At 47.9% G+C, this 15,417-nt stretch overlaps 1 pseudogene; it reads right to left on the bottom strand.

Annotated features, from left to right (window-relative positions):
- Positions 1–8,276: 8,276 nt before the first annotated feature.
- Positions 8,277–9,839, bottom strand: LOC149335606 (uncharacterized; annotated as a pseudogene).
- Positions 9,840–15,417: the final 5,578 nt, after the last annotated feature.

The following is a 15,417-nucleotide window of genomic DNA, read 5'->3' as shown; positions in this document are numbered from 1 at the left end:
CGGAAAATTTGTTTTTGTGTTTTTATGGGGTTCAGAGCCCCAAAACGACTCAGGCTATGAGGGATGGAGTAGTACAGAGTTCCGGGTAATGTCGACCACCTGGGTCTCTTTACCATGCACTGACACGCACAGTACATGGGCGCTGTTGTGATTTGAGGCCCAGCCAGAGGTGACAGGCGAGCCAGGCAGGCGCCATCGGGCTGCGTTGACCAAAGGCGCTGGTTTTCACAGAAGACGCAAAGAACGCTGGTGTGGGGGCGCCTCGGGAGACTGCGTCGCCGTGAACAAAAGCAGCTAATCCCCTTTGCCGGAGATTCTGAAAGCGGCGCTTCTACCGAACTGCGCTACACGTGGATCGGAGGAGACAGCGAGCGGCGGCGGCGCCAACTCATCGCCCGCTTGCCCCTGAGCAGCCCGACAAAGCGGGGGTGGACACGGCTGATTTGTCCTTCCCTCCTTAAGAATTCATCGGTGACCGGCGTAACGACATAGGCGAAAACAAGATGCCCCGTGCACTGTCTGCCTCCGTGTCGCTATCTCTCTAGAGATCAAAGAAACAGACACCCATCTCAAGGCGGCTCGAAACACATGCTCACCGGTGCCGCTGTATGTCTGGAACAGGTCGCCCTTCAGTTGAGCTAACGATGGCGTGGTTTGAAAACGGCGGAACGACGCACGCCCGGACGCGGCATTTCGCAGATGTGACCATGCGGGGCTGCTTTTACCCTTTTGACTGAGCGCACCACCGCCCCTGGTGTGCGGCCATCACTCACGGTTCGAGTGAGTGATTTTCCAGGGGGGTGCAACCGCCCCCCCTTGCCCCCCCCTCCGGACGCCCATGAACGGATATACGCGACTTTCCGCTCTGCCGTGCTCCCGCTCTTCAGAAAGCATGGCTTGACATTGTTGCAATTATGATGAGTGTTCATACTAGTATATATTCGGTATATACGCACGTGCGTCGATGGCAAAACTCTTCTAGAACGACCGAGCTGCGTGCACTTGGCAGCAAGCGCGAAATACAGCAGGAACATTCGTTTCGAAACGGAGCTGGGCGGGAACCTGAGCTTTGCTTCCTTGGTGAATGAAGTAATTCGTGCAGCCAAGCAATGAGCTGGCATTTAAGGACCTCACATCATTCGCCGCACTACAGCGAGGGAATGCACGGCGGGCTCATGTTTTCCAACCAAAACCAAATCGCTTCGGCTTCACACTGCGCAAACTTTTCCGCAAATGGTCTATTTCGACACCATATTCAGGAATGAGAAGTGAGACCCCGCACTTCAGTACTGAAACTCAGCAACTGACACAATCATGCAACTCATGGAAGCGGTAAGTTTTGCAAGTGTAGAATAGACGTGATAGAGTGATCGATAATGCGAAGTACAGCCTCTTCACTCATTCATGGGGCTGGGACACGATTCCTCAGACACTCTTTGGAAGCATTTTACTTTTTCCCGGCCGTTTTATTGAATTTGCAGGGTTTCGAGAAGCATTGAACTCTTCTGGTAAGAATGTTTTTAGGTAAGCGGTGAACTGCTATGACGGTTCTTAGTAATCTATGCCGTTCTCTGGCTTGCTCCATTCTGCCGAGCACTGCCCCACACGCCCATTGTTGGCTTGGGCAGGCTCGTATGTGTCCTATGTAAATTTTTCAAATAAATAATTTTTATTTATTTATTAAGGGCAGCAAGGTTTTCGCTATTGGATGAGAACTGTTTTTTTTTTCGAAGATTCATAAAATGTTCCCATTCATAATTCCTAAACATCGATGTAACTCTGTGGCGGAGCGTCGTGGTCACCAAGCATCCATATACAAATTGTGCACTGCAAAGAATTGATCCGACAAGAATTGATGAATGACGTACGATTAAGCTTCGCCTTTAGGAGTGGAACGCGACAGCGTGTTGTAGCGCTGGTGTTGTGGCACCGCCGCGGCTTGTGACGGCGCGAGACGGTCGCCCTTCTCTTCAGCGTGATGTCACACATGACGTCACACAGAGGTCAACTAAAGGTCAATGGTGGCACCGCCGCGTCACGGCAAAGGCTGAAAGCGCAAGTAGTAAATATTTCGCGTGCGCATTCCCGAAATCTGGAGATACGCCCTGCACGTACGCCCTCTTCCGGCCAACATGACACGAGACGACCATATTGGCCGGCGCCTCGCGCGGGCGGGAGCCTTGGGACGCTACTATGGAAACAAACGCAGAGTATTTTACGCGGATGCCACCGGTCCACACCATGGGTGTTGGTACACGGCCGCAGTCGTCCACCAAAACACCTTACGTTCAAAGCACAAGACATTACTCATACCGAATACTTGAGAACAGCAATTATCTCGGGGCTCCCGCGTCCCGGACAATAGTATGGACTCCCGCGCACACGGGTCTCGAGGGCAACGAAGCGGCCGACGCCGCTGCGCGCGCGCTCACTCTCCGGGCATCACCCTCGCCTCCCCCCGATGCGGACTCCCACCCCAATCCGGCTTTTACCTTCAAGGAAATCATCCAATATTACCAATTCGGCCATGCAATCTTCCCTAAGCCCTGCAAGGGCCTCACGAAGGCGGAGGAACGTTTACTTCTTCGCCACTGCTCTGCCCGGCAGGCATCAAACATTTCGACCCTGCGTGCACAGGGGAGTGCCCGCACTGTAAGGAAAAGTCTTCGGACCTTTACCACATGGTGTGGGCATGCCAATCAACCCCGCACCTTCCCCCTATCCCCAACCCTACCCGGGAGGACTGGGAGGAGGCCCTGCTCGGCTGCTCTGACCTGGCGAGCCAGAAGGCCCTGGTCGGGCGCGCCCAAGCAGCAGCTACAGCCAATGGGCTCCTGTAATGAGCAGCCCATCTAGCGTTTGTTAGGGACGGCCTCTTAAGGACCGATGCCCTCACTCCCTGTACATATTTTATATATAAAGTTTTTTAGTCAGTCAGTCCCCTGGCCGAAAGCAGATTCGGCCATTTCGAACCCACACAAACTTCGAACCCAGTAAAGGTCCCAGTAAAGATTTCGAACCCAGTAAAGGCCCTTCATCAAATACTCCGCGAAAAAATTGAGGAACAACCTCTGCGAAAACTTCTCGTGCTAAGCTATAACCAGGCATCAGGCGCGGAAGCTGAGGTAAATCTTTTCAAAACAGGTGCTGTTCTGTTCCCATGCACTGGTGAGGGAACAGAATAGCACCTGGTTTGAAATAAACGTCCTTGTCAATGGACCATCCGTCAAAGAGGTACAAACCTGGGGTTGTATTTACAAACAAGTGGAAAGAGTAATGACCCACACACTAAGCTAAAATGCCCGGTAGAAGCGACGGCGCGATTAATCCGCCGCATAGCTATAATCGAAGGCAAGTGGTAAGGGAAAGAGATTTATGTCGACTAGTACAGGCCTGTGCGCTAAGCAGGATACTCTATGCCGCCCCTTATTTGAAATTTACGAAAGCAGAAAAGGACAAGTTGGATAGCATGATACGGCAGGCCTACAAAGCCGCCTTAGGACTCCCACTAAATGCCTCAATCGCGAGGCTAATGAGGGTAGCAATACACACCACCTACAATGCACTCGAAAAAAGCTGTCACCACGCTATCAAAAGCAGCCTTGACAATCAATGCAAAGGTTTGGAAGCCGCGGGGTTCCCTAAACCCCTTTTGAAGGCAGTGGCTTAATCGCTGCTTCAGAACCTAAAGAAAGGACGCTCGAAGCGGGCTGACGTTGGTACAACTGAACGGAAGAAAATCGAAGTCATGCCGTACGTGCATAAAGTGAGCCATAACATCAAAAAAGTTGCGGCCAAGCAAGGAGTGAGTATGGTGTTTTCTGCTCCCTGCAAGCTGTCGGGATAATGCTCTCGCATTTCTAGGGGCAGGGAAAGGAACCACGTTTGCAGAACGCAGCACGAGAACCGTTTCACGGCGTGTGTCGCACAGGTGGTGTACAAGTTCCCCCTTACATGCGAGAGAGTATACATTGGCCAAACTGGTCGGTGTATATTTAATGACCGGCTGCGTGAGCACCACTCCTCCCTGGGGTCCGATGGCGGTGCAAACTTGCCTCGCCATTGCAATGAATGTAGCTGTTATCCTTTGTTCAGCAATGTCACGATTCTTGGTAGAGGCAAGGGAAAACAAGAGCGAGAAATCTTGGATGCGTATCATATCGGTTTGTCAGGCCATGATTGTTTTAGCACAACCTCGGTGCGCTTACTCGAGAAAGAATTTGCTTTTTTAGGTGGATCACGTTACATGAGATTTCTTGTCTCTTTTGCCCTCTTATTTGTGATGCTGGTAGTGAAATTCGCGGTGCTGTATTTTGTCTGGCGCATCCGGTTCGCGATAGTGGAATGCCCATTACTTTCTTTTTCTTGGGCCCTCCGCACAACCGCACAGAAAGGGGTCAGTCAACCCAGCGGGATACGGGGGCGCCGGATGGCGGGGGATTACGGGAGGGGTCAAACTCCCCTCATGGACGGAGTTGTTAGGTGGCATCCTGTGTCCTAAGAAAGCATCACACGGTTCGCACCTCTTCCAGGTTGCTAAAGGCATAACGGCCGATTTGCGCTTAGGCCGAATCAAAGTTTGGTGCAAGCGCTGTAGGGCCATTATTTTGCACAGTTCATCGCCCGCTTGCCACCCAGGTCACGTGATCTTGTGTTGTGTGTTGTGTTGGGTTTATTGGCGCATAAGCGACTAAGGCTATCATGCGCCAAGCTCAGGGTATGAAAATTGTCTTATATCGGATTTTATACAAAAGTCTAAATGAACGGAGGTGTAAAGGGCCTAAAAAGTTAATTCCTGCAACCTAGTAAAAATATAAGACAAACTTTTAAAAGAGACTCATGGTGAATGCTTTAAAAAGGGTTGGCAACCTCAGCAGTCATCCTTGGCTGTGCAAGGATCTCGAGCTCCCCAACCGATAGAATAGTGACCTCAGCCATCTTCTCACGACGAGAGGGTGGCTGAGGTGTGGTTCATAAAAACAATTCGCAAGTTGTAAAAACTAACCATTATTCAGAGTTTCGAGAGTACATTGGCTTCTTTTAAAAAGTTAAAAACGCTTGAATTATCAATAAGAGCTTCTTCACCTAAAATCAATGACGGATGAAAAGGGATGTGCTTTTTTCTGAGTGTTTCAAGTTCTATACATGAGATTAAGATATGAGTTACTGTCAGTTCATCTCCGCATTTTTCACAGGTAGGTTTGTCTTGTTTTGTTAGTAGAAAGTTGTGGGTAAGGTGTGTGTGTCCAATACGTAAACGACATAAAATAACTTCAAAAAAGCGTTCCTGATGTGTGCATGATTTCCATTCTCCTAATATTGGTTTTATTAAGTGCAGCTTGTTATTTGTCTGACTATTCCATGTGCTCTGCCATTTGTTCCTCAGTCTGCTCTGAACTAGCTTCATAGAATCATTATGTGGCATGCTTATTTTCTGTATTTCCTTGGTGCGGGCTTGAGCAGCGCATGCGTCCGCTCTCTCGTTACCATCAATTCCAACATAGCTGGGAACCCAACATAATTTTATGTTATGCCCTTGTGTTGCGATCCTTGTTATGTTATGTAAGACCTTACCTATTGATGGCATGACTGCATTTCTGGACTGTAGTGCTTTCAGTACACTGAGGGAGTCTGTGTAGATAATACTGTTTTCGATGTTGTTGCTTATTATTTTCTCCGTGGCAAGAAACACAGCATAACACTCGGCTGTAAAAACTGATGCACACTGAGGAAGCCTTACTATTTTTTCCCAGTTCCCTTCCACTGCTGCACTTCCAACATAACCTGTAGTTTTCAATCCGTCTGTGTAGAACTCTGTGTAACTATCATATTTTTCCTTTAGTGTAAGGAACTCTTGTATGATGTGTTCTGCTGGAGTTTGCCTCTTGTTGAACTGTGTAAGACTTATGTCACAGACCGATGGAAAACTGTACCAAGGGGCAAATGCGTCGCAACGTTCTGCAACATTTGGTAGTGTTTCTGATAAGTCAAGTTCTCGGCAGATCTCCTCAAACCGCATTAGCAAAGGCCTGGTTGCTTGGGGCTTATTTGTAAATATTATCCGAGAAGGGCATGTTGTGACGATTGAATAACACACGTGTTTTGTTCGCGACCTAATTCTAAGAATGTATGAGCATGTAAGTGCTTTTCTTCTATCTTCTAGTGAAGGCTCATTTGCTTCAACATGAAGGCTCATTACCGGAGACGTTCTGTATGCTCCACAAGAAAGGCGGATACCTAGATTATGAACAGGATCTAATCTTTTTAGTTATGAAGGCCTTGCCGAGCCGTACACTATACTCCCATAATCTAGACATGAGCGCACTACAGACCGGTAGATGTGAAGTAGGCATGCTCTGTCCGATCCCCAGCGCTTCCTTGAGAGTACTTTAAGGATATTCATTGCACGGGAGGCTTTTACTTTCAAGTTGTTTATGTGCGGCAGAAATGTCAGTTTTTTTATCAAATGTTATTCCTAAAAATTTATGTTCTTGTTTTACAGGTAGTGTGGTTGCATTTAGGTGTAAGTTCGGATCGATCTCCAAGCCTCTTTTAAGCGAGAAAGTAACAGCCACTGTTTTCTGTGAAGAGAACTTAAACCCATTTTTGTCTGCCCAGATTGCTAACTTGTTTAATGTGAGTTGTACCTGCCTCTCACACGTTGACAGGCTGGAGGACGTGCAAGCAATCTGAAGGTCGTCGACATACACGGAATACATAATGGAGTTGGGAATTATTTTCGCTATGGTATTCATTTTCACGACAAAAAGAGTGGTACTTAGGATACAGCCCTGCGGTACCCCATTCTCCTGGACAATGCTCTTCGAAAGGGTTGCACCCAGGCGCACCTGAAAAGACCGGTCTGACAGGAAATCCTTCAGGCTGTTCAACATCCTACCCCGGATGCCAAGATCTGCCAAGTCGCGTAGAATCCCATATCTCCATGTGGTATCGTAGGCTTTCTCCATGTCAAAGAAGACTGCCAGACAGTGTTGTTGATGTATGAACGCCTCTCGAACTGTGTTTTCTAAGCGGACGAGATGGTCAGTTGTCGAACAACCTTTCTTAAATCCGCACTGGTGGATGTCAAGGAGTTCGCGTGATTCAAGAATGAACATGAGCCTAACATTGAGCACACTTTCAAATGATTTTGCGATACAACTTGTAAGAACTATGGGCCTATAACTATTAGGAGAGGTGGGCGGTTTTCCAGGTTTTAAGAACGGTACGATAACTGCTTTTTTCCAAGCCTCCGGCATCTTTCCGGACACCCATATCTTGTTGAAAAATTGACGAAGTGCTCCTACAGCAGCTTCAGACAGGTGGGCAAGCATTTGATAATGTACATCATCCGGGCCAGCTAGGTGCTGTCTGTTTACCGGAGGACAGTACGTTTTGGATCTCCTGGATTGTAAATATTGTATTATACGTTTCATTTGTACTGCCAGTCGTTGGAAGTTTCTGCTTTTCAATTGTGTTTTTGTGTTTTAAGAATGACTGTGTGTAGTGTGAAGAGCTTGAAACGTCAGAGAAATGTTGTCCTAGTATGTCAGCCTGTTCATCTACACTTGTTTGTGTTCCAGGGGCTGCTATAAATGGTACTGTAAAGGGAGAGAATTTGCCGTCTAATTTACGCACCTGTTCCCACATCTTTTTTGATGTAGTTGAACTGTTGATGGATGAAACATATCTTTGCCATGAGGCTTTCTCAGCACTGCGGCGAACGTACCGAGCTTTAGCTCTCGCCTTTTTAAAATTTAAGAGGTTCTGATGTGTCGGATACCTTCGAAACTTACCCCAAGCTCTATTTTGTTGTTTTTTTGCTTCCTTGCAGTCTTTTGTCCACCACACTTTGCGGTTTTGTGACACCACTCCTGAAGACTGCGGAATAGCTAACTGTGCGGCAGTTACGATACAATTTGTGAACAATTCGTTTATCTGGTCAATGCTTAAATTATCTAAAACTATATTTTCTAAAGTTGCGTTAGCTCTAAAAAGTGACCAGTCAGCGAGATGAAGCTTCCAACGTCGCGGTTTTGTTGGGATGATTTGTGCTGCAAATGTTAAACTAATTCGTACAGGAAGGTGATCACTGCCATATGGGTTGTCAATGACATCCCATTTAAAATCGTTAAAAATAGATGGCGATGAGAAAGCTAGATCGAGGGAGCTCATCCCTCCCGAGTCACAGCGTTCGCTTCCCCGGAACGGTGAGTGAGCGTTAAAATCACCAACTACCAGGAATGGCTCCGGTAGTTCATTTATCAGGCCTTCTAAATCTTGTGTTGTTAATGTCATGTGCGGGGGAAGATATACAGAACATATCGTTATGGTTTTGTAGCTAACGACGCTAACCGCAACCGCTTCCAGTTTTGTGTTAAGATTGATTTTTTTTTTGCAGGGACACCGCTCTGAGTGACAATTGCGACGCCTCCTGAGAGTCTGTTGGCATGCTCGCGATCGCGTCGGAATGTTTTATAATGTCTCAGGATATTTGTATGTTGTGGACCGAGGTTGGTTTCCTGAAGACACAAAGCTACAGGAAGCATTGACCCAAGAAAATGTGTTATGTCATTGTAATTCCTAAGCAATCCTCTACAATTCCATTGAAGTAGGAAAGTCATGTTTATGTTTTTGGATGAGAACTGAAGGGATTTACTTGTCTTCTGGGCCCGTTATCGGGGTCCTGTCTTTTCTTCGCTCATGAGAGCGATTCCGCCGCTGCAAAGTGGGCGGACTGGTAGTTGTATCCATCACCTCACCAGAGGTGCTGGAGGACCGCGAAGCCGCGGATGTGTTGGTGTCAGGCCTCCCCCGACGGGGGGAAGTCCTGCGGGATGCTGGCCCTTGGGCCGGCACTCCCTGGCTTGTAGTTGGCAGAGCAGCCTTGGCTGTCTCTGCTTGGGGCGTTGATGGCACTGCCACAGGCGCGGTGGGAGTGGCCGCGGCAGGTGCCGGAGCGCTGTGTGGTGCTACGCCCCCGCGCACCACATCAGCGAAGTTGGGTTTTGCTGTGAAGGAGAATGAATTGGTAAGCGCAAAACGCCTCCTCGCTTCTTTGAATGAAATATTTTCTTTGGTCTTTATTGTAATAATTTCTTTCTCCTTTTTCCAGGACGGACACGCCGTGGAGTATGCAGCGTGGGCTCCTTCACAGTTCGCGCAGCGTAGTGCTGCGTCGCATTCCTCAGACTGGTGATTCTTTGAAGCGCATTTCGCGCAGGTTTTGCGGCCGCGACAATTCTGTGAGCCATGGCCGAATCTCTGACAGTTAAAACATCTTCGTGGGTTGGGTATATATGGTCTTACATTTATTTTCAGGTAACCGGCTTCAATGCTTTCAGGCAGTGTGCTGGTATTGAAAGTGAGGATCAGGTGCTTCGTGTCTATTTCCTTGTTATCCTTCCGGATCTTTATGCGCTGAACATTTATGACATCTTGATCAGTAAAGCCCTCAAGCATTTCTTTTTCAGAGAGGTGGATAAAGTCGATTTCAGATATGACGCCTCGGACAGTGTTCAAAGATCGATGTGAAGTGACAGAGACTGGGATTTCCCCAATGGACGCAAGGTTTGAGAATTTAGAGTGTTGGACAGTGTCACGAAGTTCGAGCAGTAAGTCACCGCTGGCCATTTTGGATACCTTGTACCCAATGCCCAAGCTGTCTGTAAGGCACTTTGCTACTAGGAACGGGGATATCAGTCTTGCTTGTTTTGCTTCTGCTTCGCTATGGAAAACATGAAATTTTGGGAAAGATAGCTTTCTTTTCAGAAAAATTCATCTGCATCGTTCCGCCCTCTTTTGAGAGAGCGATCTGGTTTGGAAAAAGGGGGAGCCATAAATAATTAATGTTTTTCAGTCATGGTGCCAGCCACCCACCATGGAGCCCAACAAGGGGACGGGACAGGAACTTACAAGCAAATCCTGCCCACGCCAGCTGTACACCCCAACTATAACCTAATATGACTCAACTCAGGGTAGTTGGTCACACACGGTTAACCCTTGCCGCCAGGAAAACGAGTAAAAAACGAAGAAAAGAGGAGGAGACAGGAGAGTTGTAAGAAAGAGATATGAAAGTGAAAGATAGAGGGGAGGACAGGAAAAGGCGACTGCCGATTTCCTCCGGTTGGGTCAGGCCGGAGGTTGGGTCAGGCCGGAGGTTGGGTCAGGCCGGATGCTCGGGTCCGTGGTGACGCATTGTTCACCATCATCCCCCTGCGGGGATGTCCCTGCGGATGCTCGGGTTAACCCCGTGGTGTCGCCACTCACCAATGTCTGCATGCTGCAGACGCCTCCCTGCGGGGATCACGTGATCTTGTGACGTCATCAAAGCTTGCCAGGTGTGTGTGTGTGTGTGTGTGTGTGTCAACAACTATAGAACAAGGAGCATAAGGGATGTCCTTTTTGTAATTTGTGGTCATCTTCAATGGTAGATTAATGAAAGCAGAAGAAACAACACCATGCCGCCGGTGGGATCCCAACCCACGACCTCCGAATTAAGCTTCTGGTGCTCTATTAACTGAGCTGCGGCGACAGCTGTCAAATCTTCGGCTTTCGTGCACCGGACGCGTAATTTGGGGTTCCTGATGACTACAGGTTTTCCATTCACTCTGTATTCCATTTCTATTCCATTATTCCATTCATTTTTCCATTTATATCCGCTTTCCTCGCTTTTTTTTCGCTCTCAATTCTCTATGACCCGTATGCATACGACAGTTACAAGGCGAAGAGCCCAAGCCACCATCATCATTGTTCGGTTCATCGTTCCTAAAGTCACGTGCACGGTTTTGATTGCGACCCCGTGCTTTCCCGTCATAGTGTATAGTTGGAAGGAGTTCGCTATTTTTTCCTCGAGGCGAACGATATTTCGAACCAGTTTACCATAATGCATCGCTGAAACAACACCCTCATTTCGTCACAGATCTTCGTAGAGCGCCATCAGTCGACAGTTTAATAGCCCTCATTCAGCCGGAGCAGAGAAACATATATGTGTTAGTCTGCAGCCAGTAAACCCGAGAGTAAGTGTTACGAGCTTGAAAGCACTTATGCCTCTAACAGTAGATCGTTTATTACGCTCCATTCCTTACGCATCTTAGCAACGTGCACTTCTTTTTGTCTGCCAGTCTGCGAGACCTTAGCGACGTAAATTTTAGTCATGTTTTAACACGACCTGAATTGTATGCATTATAGTTTTGCAAGTACGGTTTATTTTTTAAACACGATGCTACTAAGCTGACTGTTACTATTTTATGCTCCTGTTCTCCTATGACTTTTATTTTTTTCAAGCTTCTTCCCTTAAGGGGGGGTTTCATGCTGACGGTTTTAAATTACGGTGGCACGAATATCCGCTGTTCGTTTACAGGGCCTTCTGCAGATCAGGTTCTTTTACGCTCGCACGCAGGCTGCGGGCGCGCTCCTACTCTCGACACCAGTCGCTATCAGCCGGCGCACGCGACCCGATCGACTGCGGGTCGCGCCGGCGCCGCGCGTAGAACGCATGTTTGCGTGTTCGCTTCTGCCGTCGTTGTGCTCCATCAGCTAACGTATGTGGGTGTGTGCTGTGCGTCACCACTCACATTTTCCCTCTACCAGACAGTACTGCGGTTATGCGAGCAGTTACTCGTTAACGTGATATCCGAGGGTAGTCGGCCAGGTAGCGTACGGACTGGAAACCGGTACTTCTAAGCAGATTTCTGCGCTGGCGTGTCGTTTGTTGTCGCCTTTTACGTGCGCTGTCATCTATGATGATTTTATGCATCAGAATGTAGATCTATTGATTTGACTCAGTGCAGTAGTAACTGGATAGGCAAGCTGCAGACTGAAGGTTGTCCCAACGAAGCGAGTGTTTTCGATCACCAGTACACGTTCGGCATCCTTGCGCTGAGCTTGATCTTGTTCCCACTAAACACATTTCATGCACAGGATTGTAAGCACGACCACTACCAATTTCATTTGCTCTTTCCGCACGCATGTCAGGGGGATCGAGGGGGTAAATGGCTTGCCGTAGTATCTTTCTGCTGTTGGTATCTACCTTAATCATAAGAAAATTTCATTAAATTCTTTCACACTTAGCCAAACGGCTACGCAACGCTCTCACACGCGGCGAGAGCTCCCGAATAAAATAAACGCGACTTATCGGCCCTCAGAATTCGTGAAAGCAGTATTAGCTGCTCATATCTATTCAAGCTGTGATAAATTAAGCGAAAGTACGTTTTTATGCACCAGGTTGCATAAACCATGACAAAATTTGTTTTCTGTGGGCTCTGCGACTCAGTCGAGCTCACAGCGGTAATTTGTTGATAGACTGGCGCACCACACAGGGGACAAGAAAGTCCTGTTTGTGGCGGGTGCTTTTCGGCCGGCAAGAAGGATACCTAATGCTTGATATTGAACAAAAAGTTTTCTTTGTGGTGGAGCACCAAGATGGTAGCGATATAAGCACGAGCGCGTTCTAAGCGCCGACACAATTAAAGTGAATGTCAAGCTAAACGTCATTACAACTCATCAGTATTCTCCCTTTGATAACGTAAATACTTCCTGCAACACACAGCCACGCTGCGGAAGTATGCTCGACAATGTTTCTTTAGCGCCCGAAGCGCGGCTATATGCAGGCGCGGCCGCGGAGCTGCCGCAGCCCCGTAGTCCCCAAAGAAACGCCCGCACTGCGGCGCGCCAGTCGGCGGAAAATGGCCGCGCCGGGAGCGGCTCTGGATTCTGGTCTTAGTTGTTAACACCGGGCCATTGTCCGTGGCGCATTGTATTACTCCGCTAGCCAATCACAACAGTAAACGAAATCAGCTTTTTTATTATCTATCTTTATTAAACGAGCCAGTTATCGAAATTCTATATCATATAATTTTTCTCTTGTGATTGGCTTCTTGCTTCGGTAACAGGAATAGTTTTGACAACGGACTACTTTTTTGCAATGGAGGTATTCTGTGCGGAGGCCCTGAATGTGGGTAGGTCGTCACTGCAGACTTGTTGTACCCGACTATAGCTCAGTTTCACGCTGTTTATGCTCTCCAAATCGGACCCAAGTGACCGAAATGAATTCACACATAAACGTTTCTTTCCCTTCATCTCTCTGTCCGCAGCGTTCGGCCTGGCGTTCGTGGTGTACCCTCAGGCGTTGAGCCTGATCGAATTCCCGCGCCTCTGGTCGGTGACGTTCTTCGCCATGCTCTTCCTTCTGGCCATCGACTCCGAGGTAGTGCTCGGACTCCGAAGGAGCCTCGATTCCCTTTTTTAGCGATGAAGGCAGCACAGCGCTATATCCGCAGCACACAGACAAAAGAGCGAAACGCTGAGGCAGCGTATGAGTATCGAGCGTTAGCAATATCGAACGAATATTAAGGCGAAAGCTTTTAATGCCTCATGCTGTCGTTAGCAATCCGTGTCGGCAGCCGTGTCTGCGTCCGTGTTGGCAGCCGTGTCGACAGATGTGTCCTCGTTTTGACGGGTGTCCACTCCACCGAGATATGTGAGACAGTTACTGCGTAATTTCCTTTATTCAAATACAATTTTCAGTTTCTTCATTACGGCCCCTCTTTCTTCTTTCACTCCCACTTCCTTCCTTCCTGTACCGCGCGGTCAAGGTGTCCACCGAGATGACTGAGAATTACAGCGCCATTTCCTTTTCTCAAAAAGCGTTGCGTCCAAAGGGCAAGGCATCGCGCCGAACGGACGGTGGCGTTCCGTGGACTCCCTGGCAGCGCTACAACACGCTGTCGCGTTCCACTCCTAAAGGCGAAGCTTAAGCGTCGTTAATTGACAACTTGCAGAATAACGAGCGCCCTCTACAATTTTCCAACCGAAAACTCTCGTTCGCAGACGGCAATCTCGCATTCTTGTTCGAAAAGGGAGAGGGGAGGCCACCATCTCTATGAGAGGGAAGTTGTTGAAAGGACACAATAGACCAGGGGCGCGAAAGCGAGGCGCGGGTCGAGACAGGAGCTCGTCAACGGAATGCCTCATTGTAACCTTTCGACAACAACCCTTTACGCTGTATCTCGAAAGCAGGTGGTGACCAGCGGGGCTTCAGGTCCACGCAGATTTGGGGGCCAGGCCCTCATATCTTTTCCAAGAAGGATACAGTGGAGGGCTGCTGACAAACCTCCCCTCACGCTAACCCCCTCAGGCAGCAGGGCAGGAAGCGAAAACGTGCCTGTGCACGAGAGTTTTTGGTTGGAAAATATCTTCCTGTAAGTCAGCTTTCCTGCAATTTTGCAAGTTGTCCATTAGCGGTCAATTAGTGCTGAGTGGTTAATCAATAATTAGTCATTAATTAGTAATTGTGAATACTTCGTCATCAATTATGTGTGACGTCATCCAGTGGTGACGTCACCAGTGTCACATAAGCAAAGTGGTGCGGAAAACGCTTTCGCCTCTACGCACCTTAGACAGTCAAAGTGCCCCCTGAATTTTTGCGCGAATAACCATCTTCGCTATATCCGGTACAAAATTTTCGTTATATACGGATATGTACTTTTTGATGCCAACGTATTCAGCGTAAGAAGACACGAATGTTCTACGTCAATTAATTTGACCGTAACGGACGTTTGAAGTTTACGGAGTCAGTTTGGGGAACCAATGGTCGTCGGTGCGAATGCCTATAATGCTACGCTTGGATTCGCCTAGTAATCTTAAGCTTCGTACCACCCTGAATCTTTTGATACCACCCCGAACATTCTATGCAGGTCCACAATCTGTGTACCAATGGTACCACCCACTGGTCCCACTTGAATGACCTTTATAGTTCATACTAACGCGACATTGAGTAATGCGAGAGATCTAACGCTCTAAAAACGCGTACAGCCCATGTGCTGGGCTCTGAAGTTATGCCATTTGCGAAATTTCTCGTAGGTTTCGCCGTGTTTCCGAATTCGGTGAGCTAACAAGCACTGCTCGCGCAGTTCACATTTCCATAGCTCTCTGCCGAAACTCATCTTCGTTAAGTCAGCTCTTTTTTTTTTGTGTGTGTAGGTGGTCTAGGATCTCATTTGAAAATCTGTAGTCAGTTTGCACCAAAAATAGGTTACCGAATAGCTGCCCTATCTAGACTTGATCGATCATTAGATTTCAGCAAGCGAGGGATTTAGTTATTGCAAAACCTTAGTTATGCTGAGCACCGAATGCCGTTACAGTACTTAACTTCGCAGAAATTATTTTTTTCTGTTTGTGCAGTAGTTGTACTTGCACTGTAAAAAGTATCTTGTGCGTAAATTTGATCTTTAAAAATGTGTGCTCTATTTTGACTGCTGTCAGAGTGTCACAAGGGATGAAGGATTTTAACACTGCCCGCGATCTGCGCTTTCATTCCGGCCGTGCCCGCTTGTCTTGAGTGATTTAAGAATTGGTTGCTGAAACTTGTCTTTCGTTATCCCTCAGTTCGGCTTCGTCGAGGCTGCGTTGACCCCA

Source organism: Amblyomma mixtum, chromosome 7 (genome assembly GCF_055824585.1).
Source record: "Amblyomma mixtum isolate Tamu chromosome 7, ASM5582458v1, whole genome shotgun sequence".
NCBI classification, from domain to species: Eukaryota; Metazoa; Arthropoda; class Arachnida; order Ixodida; family Ixodidae; genus Amblyomma; species Amblyomma mixtum.
This window is presented reverse-complemented; position numbering and strand designations above follow the sequence as displayed.